This window comes from Perognathus longimembris, chromosome 21, assembly GCF_023159225.1.
Source record: "Perognathus longimembris pacificus isolate PPM17 chromosome 21, ASM2315922v1, whole genome shotgun sequence".
NCBI lineage: Eukaryota > Metazoa > Chordata > Mammalia > Rodentia > Heteromyidae > Perognathus > Perognathus longimembris.
The window spans coordinates 24321772-24332374 of NC_063181.1; positions in this window are offsets into that span (position 1 = coordinate 24321772).

The window sequence follows — 10603 nt, forward strand, 5'->3', positions numbered from 1 at the left end:
ACTTGTCAGGCATTGGTGACTCATGCCTATAATAATCCTATCCTAAATTACTAAAAAGCTGAAAATGGAGCTGTAGCTCAAAGTGGTAGAACACCAGCTTTGAACACAAAAAGCTCAGGGACAGTGCCTAGGCTCTAAATTCAAGCCTTAGAACTGGCACCAAAACAAGTTCAGCTTCTCATTCTAACATATCAACACAAACCCACACATTTAAAAATTAGTTCCTGGAGTGACAAGATCTTTTTTTAAGTTGATCTCTATCTGAATATCATTTAATAAGTGGCACAAATCCTTTGATCAAAAAGAACTGGGATGGTTTAGTAATGAAGTATTAGTGCAGAAATAAAAGCAAGAATAGCTTTGGTATAATAGGGCTCTTTAACATTGGGCTGAGGCATGGTTCAGGCCTCAAGGCTCTGGAAAGCCTCCCTAAATCGAGGTTGTGACCTTTGTAGGGTTGCAGTGGGGGAAAGGGAGAGGCCTAAAGGTCTCTCCTCCTCAACTTCCTGAGCAGGTGGTATATTACAATGAAAACAATCCTCTCACTAAATCCCTAAAATAAATATTTAGAAGCCAATAGATATGCAAAAGTTGTTCAACCTGTTCTTTGAACTCAGTGAAGGGCTAGTTCTCTGCTCTCTTGGCACTCTCAACAAGTGCCTGGCCTAATGTTCACTGAAGGCAGATGTGACAATCTCCTTATAGGAAGGTTTAGCCAACTTTCTAGCAAGAATCCTCCAGTAAGTTGTAGATATAGGTCTTGTTTCAAGTCCTAAGCCAGAGACAACCTTTGGAAGAGCTCTCATAATCAATTCCTTGTTCCTACTAAGCAAGGAGAGTACTCCCAATAAATCCACATTTGTTTTTAGATTTACTTTATTGTTATTATAGAGGTGATGTTCAGAGGAGTTACATCTACATGAGTCAGGTAATGAGTACATTTCCTTTCATACATGTCTTCTGTTCTCTCATTCTCTCCCAGTCCCTCCCTCCCTCCCATCTCCACCCATGGGTTGTACAGTTCACTTTCATCATTGTCTACTGCACTCCACTGCTGCACTTTTTCACTGTTTTTCCTCAAGTTCTGTGCCTTCCTCCACATCCTTCCAAAGGTATACACGTGGATATATCATATATAAGGTAAACAATACAGAATCAGTCAGGTGCCAGTGGCTTACACCTATAATCCTAGCTACTCAGGAGGCTGAGATCTGATGACCACAGTTGAAAGCCAGCCTGGGAAAGAAAGTCTATGAAACTCTTATCTCCAAAACCTATTTGGAAAAAGCCAGAAGTGGTGCTGCGGCTCAAATAGTACAGTGCTAGCCTTGAGCACAAAGAGGCTCAGGAACAGTGACCAGGCCCTGAGTTCAAGCACTAAGACCTGCTTTAAAAAAAAAAAAAGAATACAGAATCATCAGAAAAAGAAAGAAAATGTAAGGCTTTTGTCTCCATATCTTACAAGTTCATTTCAGTATATATGTTGTTTTATATAAATAGAATCTACATATTTTTGAACATATCTTATTTCACCAATGAAATTTACTTCTAGAACCTATTATGGCAAATAACAAAGCTTTTGGTATTTCTTGTGTATAAAGATGGGAAGTGTTTACAGCTGTCTCTGGGACAGAATTTCCTAATATCTTTTCAAGTTCAATAACCCTTCCATTGCACAAGCACTCCTATGTAGCATCTTATTTTGTAAATATTAGTTAATTGCCCCTGATGTCAGTTAAAAATACAGAGACAGATATCACACTTATATACCAAACAAGTTTTGTTTTGTTTGGGGTGCCAGTCCTCGGATCTGAACTCAGGGCCTGGGCACTGTCCCTGAGCTTAGAATATGTCTCCAATTAACCAGTAGATCGCAGAGCTGGTGGCATGGCTTGATTGGTAGAGCAACAGTTGAGCAAGCGCGAAGCTTTGAATTCAAATCCTAGTTCTGCCCCTCAAAACTAAGAAGTTAATTGTAGACAGTCTACCATTTTTGTTATGTCTACTCAGGACCTAGAACAGGGATCGAAGCCTATTTAAGAAAATTCTTCCCTCCAAACCCAGTAAACCAATTATTAAATGGGCAAAGGAGCTAAAGAGAGACTTCACAGGAGAAGCAATAAAAATGGCAAAGAAACATATGAGGAAATGTTCAACATCCCTGGCAGTAAAGGAAATGCAAATAAAAACAACCCTGAGATACCACCTCACCCCAGTTAGAATGGCCTATACTCTGAACTCAGGCAACAACAAATGCTGGAGGGGGTGCGGGGAAAGAGGAACCCTTCTCCATTGTTGGTGAGAGTGCAAATTAGTACAAGCACTTTGGAGAACAATATGGAGGTTCCTCAAAAAGCTCAGCATAGACATATCCTATGACCCAGCCATACCACTCCTAGGCATCTATTCTGAACAACAGGTCTCAAGATATCATAAAGACATCCGCACATCCATGTTTATCACTGCAGAATTCACAATAGCCAAAAATATGGAAACAACACAGATGCCCCACTACAGGTGAATGGATACAAAAAAATGTGGTACCTATACACAATGGAATATTACATAGCGATTAGAAATGATAAAATATTGGCATTCACAGGGAAATGGTCAGAACTTGAACAAATAATGTTGAGCGAGACAAGCCTAGAACACAGAGAACAAAGGGGCATGGTCTCCTTGATATATGACTGTTGGTGGCGGGGGGTGGGGGAGGGGGGGAGGGGGACAGTAGAGACCAGGTCTGCAAAACAACAAACTTCTTTTTAAATGGTATTTCTACAGGTTTGGGTCAGCGACCTTACATTATGTATCTAAAACCAAACAACTACTAAACATAAAAAGGTCTAGAATAGACCTATCAGTGGATCACAATAACTTAACAGCTATGTACATATGCTCATATAAGATGAGGATAAGCAAAAACAACTTCAAGAGAAGGCCACAGGAGGATTCTACTGTTGACGTTACATTTAAAGTTCTAGGTGAGTTTCCTTTGGCGTACCCTACGTGGTTACTGTATATGATTTTGGTACACTGGATATTGTATATATGCCTACCTAATCTAGGGAAGGGAAAGAAAAATGAGGGTGTAAGATATCACAAGAAATGTACTCACTGCCTTATTATGTAACTGTACCCCTTTTGCACAATACCTTGTCAACAAAATTTAATTAATAAAATAATTTTTTTTTTTTTTTGGCCAGTCCTGGGGCTTGGACTCAGAGCCTGAGCACTGTCCCTGGCTTCTTCTTGCTCAAGGCTAGCACTCTGCCACTTGAGCCACAGCGCCACTTCTGGCCATTTTCTGTATATGTGGTGCTGGGGAATTGAACCCAGGTCCTCATGTATACGAGGCAAGCACTCTTGCCACTAGGCCATATCCCTAGCCCCATAAAATAAATTTTTTAAAAAAGAAAATTCTTATTATTTTCTGTCCCTCACAGTCTGGAGTACTGGTCAGAATCTGCTCAGGTATGCCCTTCTTTTCTTGCCTGTGCTTTGGATAAGACCAGACAGTGATCATTAGAATTAGATCTCAGTTCTTGTACAGGTTCTAAGTGGAAGCCAGTCCATTTTCTGTTGCTATCACTAAATACCACAGACTAGGTAGTGGTTTTAGAAGGTCTGAACTCCAAAAGCACGATCTGGCAGCTGGTGAGATCCTTCGCAGGAAATTAGAACATGACAGAGGGCATCCCATCTCATGAAACCACAAATGCCACCGTGAGAGCCCTACCCTCATGATCTCACCTAATCCCAACTACCTCCCAAAGCCTCACCCCCAAATACCGTTAACATGAACTCGTAGATTAAGTTTCTAACATATGAACTTCTAAGAGGCACATTCAAATCACACAGAAGAGAGTATTTTTGTTTTGAGTTGTTGGTTCCAACTCCAGTAATATTCTCATTTGCTCTGATTTTTAAAAATTGTGCTACAGAAGGTATGCAGTATCAGTTCTACAATGCCATCATAAATACTGCATACATGGAAAGGGACTCAGACACAGATTTGATGAAATTTTCAATGGGCCGCTCTGCACCCTCTTTTCAACTGGGCCTCAACCTTAACTTCAGCTGGACTGCTTAGTTGTAGTACACATCCTGCTAAGTCAGTTTAGTGAGACTCTTGCCACCATTAATTATCTGCTCCATCTTCCAGCAAGAATCCGATCTCATTTTAGCAGAATCCTCTTGCATTTAATTATTTTGTTGGCAATTACTACTCATATATATATATTTCCTACCCTCAGACGCTCCCTCTGTCTACAATGTATTACTTGGTCAGAAATCCTTTTGTTATCTTTGTTAAGTATTGCTCCCCTACTGCAATGAAAGTCCTAAATAAAACCATCCTTACCATTTTTACGACTGTCCGAATAGTTTCTTCTTTAACAATAGGAACAATTAGTCATTGGACTCCCCACTAACACGCCTGTCTAACATCATGGAGTTCAAGTTCATACTTTTGAAGCTTTTGTCTTCACTTCTGACTGATTGGCCTGCAATCCAGTGGTGAGTTCAAGAACTGAGCCAATGCTATAATAACAGTCTATTAAGCATGCTAAGGACAGGTTTTGTGTCTTTCGGAAGCTGCCCTTTGAGGGTATCTCTGGCTCTTGTTTGAAAGTTATCTCCTAGGCTGGGGGTCTTTCTTGAGCCCTTGTTTCATGTAGGAATTTGTTCCCTGACTCTTGGGTTGAAGTTTTTTCCTGGTTGTTTGCCAAGTTCTTTCTATTTGATCCTTCTATCCCTGTGGGAACAGTTGATCAACTGGGAGCTCCCCTCCCCCAAGCCCCTACTTCTCTATTTTTACTATTAAGAGGTTAATTCTGCTTTCCTGCTTATTGAGTTGGTTTTACTAAGTATGGTGGAAGACATCATTGACTAATTGGCTCCTTTAAACCTGTCCATTTCCCTCACCTATGGCCTCTCTTCCTTTTATTTATTTCCACTGCATTCCTCCTCCTACAGACAATTGAATTTTGGGCCCTATCCTCCCTGACAGATCACAAGTGACTCAAGGACCTCTAAAATTACAGACATATCTGAGAAAAAGAAAAATCTTGCCCCAAACCACAAATATTGATGAAAAGCATTAGCCTCAATATTAAGCAATAGCTTCAATTTGTTCTAACTACCAGGGGTATAATTCAGAAAAAAAAACAAACACAAGGCAGAATGTAAAGCTAAAGTAAGATCATATTTTATGTGTCTAAGATTACAAAAACCAGAAATTCAATCAAAAGAACAAGAGTACAAGTAAAAATACTATAAGAACAAATGATTCAATACTCATTAATTCATAGGTATCAGACATACCAGTAAAACATGTGTTTTATATGTTAAGTACATATTTCGATATATTTGACTTGTTAGTGTTTGTTTTGCTTTTGTGACTTTTGATCCTCACTTAATGTGCATGTGTTATAAAAAAAATAGTAGGCAAATAATTTGAAAAGATGTTTGGCTTTCATATTTTAATATACCTAACTAAGAAACAGTTTCCAAACTCTTTTTTAATAACTTAAAATCTTATGCTAAGATATATTAAATGATGAACATTCATTAGTAATTTATTAGTAAGATAAACTATTCAGACATTGGGGATAAGAGTATGTTATCATTTTTAAGGTAACCATATTTCTAACTTTACATATATTTGGCTTCTTATCTATACACAATTCAGAGGCTAAAATGTCTGTCAATAAATAGATCTTTTGGTCATGTAGGATGAGGAAGCATATATATATATGTATATATATTTATTTATATTTATATATAAATTGTAAGATGTTTTACCAAAAAAATGGCCTGTTACTAAATCCTGGTCTGTGATAGACAATTTGCAATTGCTCATAACCTAGTTCTCTCTCTAAAAGAGAGATTCCTATAATAAAATTACCACTCATGTATATATATATATATATACAGTTATATATATATATATATATGCACATGTAAGAAGAATAACGATGGTGAGGGGAAACAACCTTGCATGTAAGTTACGCAAGGACATAAGATAAAATATTTTTAGGGGAAAAGGGAATAATTTTTCCTAAAGTAAAAGGATTGCTGTTGCAAAATGAGAAAGAGGAAAAGTATAGATACTAAATGGAGACAGAAAGTGATAGAAGCCACACAAAAAATGGATTTTAGAAAAGGGATCTAAAGCTAAAAGTCTAGAGTTGGCTGGATTTACTTAGAAGGTTTTCTTTTTAAAATGAACATTAATATTAATATTTCTTTTTCTAGCCCTACCTGATACTTCTAGAAATAAAAAAATAACATTTGGCATGCCTAGTTCCATGGCACAGTAATTTTCTGCATGAGTTCAATAACAATGTGTCCTTTAAAGAGGAAAATAATTGGAAAAATTTGACTTTATAATTATATATTATGGTTTGGATAAGAAATATTACCCCCATAGACTTATTCCCAGAGGGTGATATAGATATTTGGTAGGTTATAGAAACTTAAGGAGATGAGGCCTAGCCAAAGGAAGTGAGTTACTGGAGGGGAGGGATATCTTGAGGAGTTATCTTGTCCCTAGTCTTTTCCTCTCTTTCTCTCTTTGAGGAAAACAGTTCTACCCTACCATACTCTTTTTCCACAATGTATTGATGAGTCAGGGGCCCAGAAACATGGAACTATTGTAAAACAAAACTTTCCTGTTCCTAAGTTATTCTTTGGAGTAAAGAAAACTAACTGGCACAGAAAATTAGCACCAGAGAAATGGAGTCATTCCTGTAATTTTATCTCACAATATGATTTAGAAACTCTTAGAACTGTTTTGCCAGAAGAGTTTGGTAAAGTTCAGAGAAGTGGGTTAATAAAAACCCTAGAATAGTGTAAGCAACTCTTAATGAGTGGTTCTGGTAGAATGTCAGGAGATAAGAATTCCAATAGAAACACAGATTTCAGATGGGAACCAGAATTGTACTAGGAGTTAGGTTTGGGGCCATTCATGTTACATTTTGGCAAAGAATCTGTCAACATTTTGTCCATCACCTGAGACCCTGTGGGAAACTGAGTTTAGAGGTCACAGATGAATCTGTTGGAAGAAATTTCAAAGCAGTTTAGCATTTGACTGTCCTATGGCATGATGATCACTTGCTTCTTTTATCCAGTCTGATGGGAATTCATAGCAAAAGGAAGTGCAGAAATACTAGAAAAAAATGAACAGTTTGGTCAGGAAGGCCTGGGCAAAATTGGAGCCGAGGAAGCATGGTTTCTAAGGAGGTCAATGCAATTGAAAAGAAGGCATGTCTTTTGCACTGGGACCGTAGGAAAGATGTACTAAAGGCATATCTCAGTAATTAATCCAGATCCTATCAACAAACTATTGAATGTAAAGGTATAAACTTATTTAAGAGATGTTTCACTTAGAGCTGGGAATGTGGCTTAGTTGTAGAGCGCTTGCCTAGCATGCATGAAGCCCTGGCTTCAATTCCTCAGTATCACATACACAGAAAAGGCAGGAAGTGGGGCTGTGGCTCAAGTGATAGAGTGCTAGCCTTGAGCACAAAGTTGCTCAGGGACAGCGCCAAGCCCTGAGTTCAAGCCCCATGACTGGCAAAAAAAAAAAAAAAAAAAAAAAAAAAAAAAAAAAAAACGTTTCACTTAAGAAGAAAATAGGGGCTGGGAATATGGCCTAGTGGCAAGAGCGCTTGCCTCCTACACATGAAGCTCTCGGCTCGATTCCCCAGCACCACATATATGGAAAACGGCCAGAAGGGGCGCTGTGGCTCAGGTGGTAGAGTGCTAGTCTTGAGCGGGAAGAAGCCAGGGACAGTGCTCAGGCCCTGAGTCCAAGGCCCAGGACTGGCAAAAAAAAAGAAGAAGAAGAAGAAGAAGAAGAAAATATACTCCCCCTACCTAGGCAGCCTGCTCACACAGGACTGTCTAGCAAGTTGTTTTCTCAGGAATCACTTTACAACTTTCAACTATCCGGACACTCGGAGGCTACTGCAGTGGCCTGTGCCAAGATGGCCCAGTTATTGCTCAGACTGCAGGCAGGTTTTGGAAGATCCTGGAAACTTTTAGAGGCATGACCTACTTCCACCAGGAAGAGGGTCACTGGGGGGTTTATCTTGTTCCTGACCCCTCTCTCTTGGTGCTTCTTGGCTATGATGAAGGAAACAGCTCTGGTCCACCATGTGCTTTTGCTGCAATGTTCTGCTTCACCACATGCCCAGAAACAGGGAACCAGCATGGTGTGGACTGAAATCTTTGAAACTGTGAGTGAAAAAAAAATTTTTTTGGCCAGGTGCTGGTGGCTTACACTTGCCATCCTCGTTCCTAGGCTGAGATCTGAGGATCAAGGTTCAAAGCCATTAAGGGCAGGAAAGTCCATCAGACTCATGACTCCAATAAAACAGAACAAAACAAAAACTATTCAGAAAAAGCTGGAAGTGACACTGTGGCTCCAGGGATAGAGTGCTAGCTTTGAGCACAAAAAGGCTAGAGTTCAAGCCCCAGGACTGGCAAAAAAAAATTTTTTTCCTCTAGAAGGGAAGGGAGAATGATAGGGATAAGATTGTAATATATAAACACATGTGGAAATATAACAATGAAATCCTCCTCTGTATAAGTAACTTAAGCTAATAAAAATGATAAATAAAAGTCATTTTTCATTTGTAATATTTGTGTTTATCCTGTCACAGTGAAAAAGAGAGAGAAAGAGAAAAAAAAACAACAAAAACCCTATAATATCAGACTCAACAGTGTTAAGTAAGGTTTACTTTCTGGAGCTAATGCTTATGGAGCCATCTCAAGAAGGCAGCAGTGTGCTGGCTTGCAGGCTTCCAGGCCTATAGAGAAGTCAAGAAAGTTAACAAAATCAAGAGATGAAGGATAAAAAGACAAATGACTCCAAAAGCAATACTTACAAAACCATTTGGTGTAAATCAAATGAGCAACTCATGGGGGGAGAGGGAAAGGGGGAGGAGGGGGGAAATGAGGGAGGAGGTAACCCACTGCCTTACATATGAAACTGTAACCCCTCTGTAGATCAGTTTGACAATAAATAAGTAATTAAAAAAAAAAAAGAAAGTCACTTCCCACCAGGAAAGAAAAATTCAAATATCTTAAGGAATTCAGTTTTCAAGCATTGTAGGTGAAGCCTGGTATTAAATTATTGGTTTGGCTTCTTAGCCTTGAGAGGTTTTTGAAAGTCTAATCTGAGATCTCTAATGAAAAGTTCCAGTAAAGCAAACTTAAAAAGAACTGTGTGGTCAATTACCATTCTTGCCACACATGTGCAAGTAATTAGGCCAAACACAATAAGACAAGATGTGGTAAACAAGAATAATATTACTTTGGTTAACTTGGGTCAAAAGGAAGGTGGGGATGGTTAACTGTAAAGAGAAAATTTTGTTGTAGCAAAAATCTATAGCGCCCTCTTGTGGCTTCTAATTCTGGCACAATTTATTGCTTTTGGGATTCTGTTATCTGTCTATAAGTTGAACTGAATTCTGCTGTCTTTCACAATTTGTCAGTCCTTACCAAATTTTAAATTCCATTTTAGTCTACCATTTGGCTACAACTCTAATGTTGTCTACTAATGTTTTTAATTTTTCTCCCATTCCTTTGACTTGACATTACTGAGAAGACCTAACTCCTAGAACCTCATCAAGACCGTGGAAAGAAAACCCTGAAAGATTAAGCTGGACACTTGAATGCTCTAGTCTGAGAAATAGCCATGACAGTGACACTGATGTCTATGCTGTCACCAAAGACATTCAAACTGCAGATCCAAAAAGACATCGAACCCACTAATTCTGTCCCTACCACGCCATAAAAGTCATTTTGAACCCAATATCAGGAACTCTTGAATGACTGTCCTATTACCAAGTCTAACCAAATGGTTCAGTGGTCTTCAATGAATAAAAGGCAACTGAATTTAAAAAGTGATTCAAAGCAGGGTGCCAGTGGCTCACACCTGTTATCCTAGCTACTCCTGAGGTTGAGATCTGAGGATCACAGTTCAAAGTCAGCCTGGGCAGTAAAGTCCATGAAACACTTTTCTCCAATTAACCACCAGGAAACTGGAATTAGAATTGTGGCTCAGAGTAATAGAGCTCAAAAGCTCAGGGACAACACCCAAGGCCTGGGTTTGGTTCCATGAATGACCAAAAAATAATCATTTATATTGTTCAAAAGAAAGAAGAATGCCTATTTAAAATAACTAATAATAAAAAAGATCCTCGGCAGAAAAATGGTTCCCTACTCCTGAGAAAGTAAAGAAACATAGCGGCATGGGAGATTTGGAAAAGAACCCCCAATTCATCTACAGATGAAAATCACAGTAGTTACTTTGTAGTTACTTTCAGTCTAGAATTATAAGTCTGGTGGAAATATCTTCCAAAAACAAAATGAAATAATCACATTTTGAGACATACATCACTTATAGACCTCCATTAGAAGAAAAAAAAAAGTCCTTTTACTGAAAAGGAAAGCATCAATTAAAAGTAAAAAAGTGGGGCTGGGAATATGGCCTAGTGGCAAGAGTGCTTGCCTCCTACACATGAAGCTCTCAGTTCGATTCCCCAGCACCACATATATGGAAAACGGCCAGAAGGGGTGCTGTGGCTCAGGT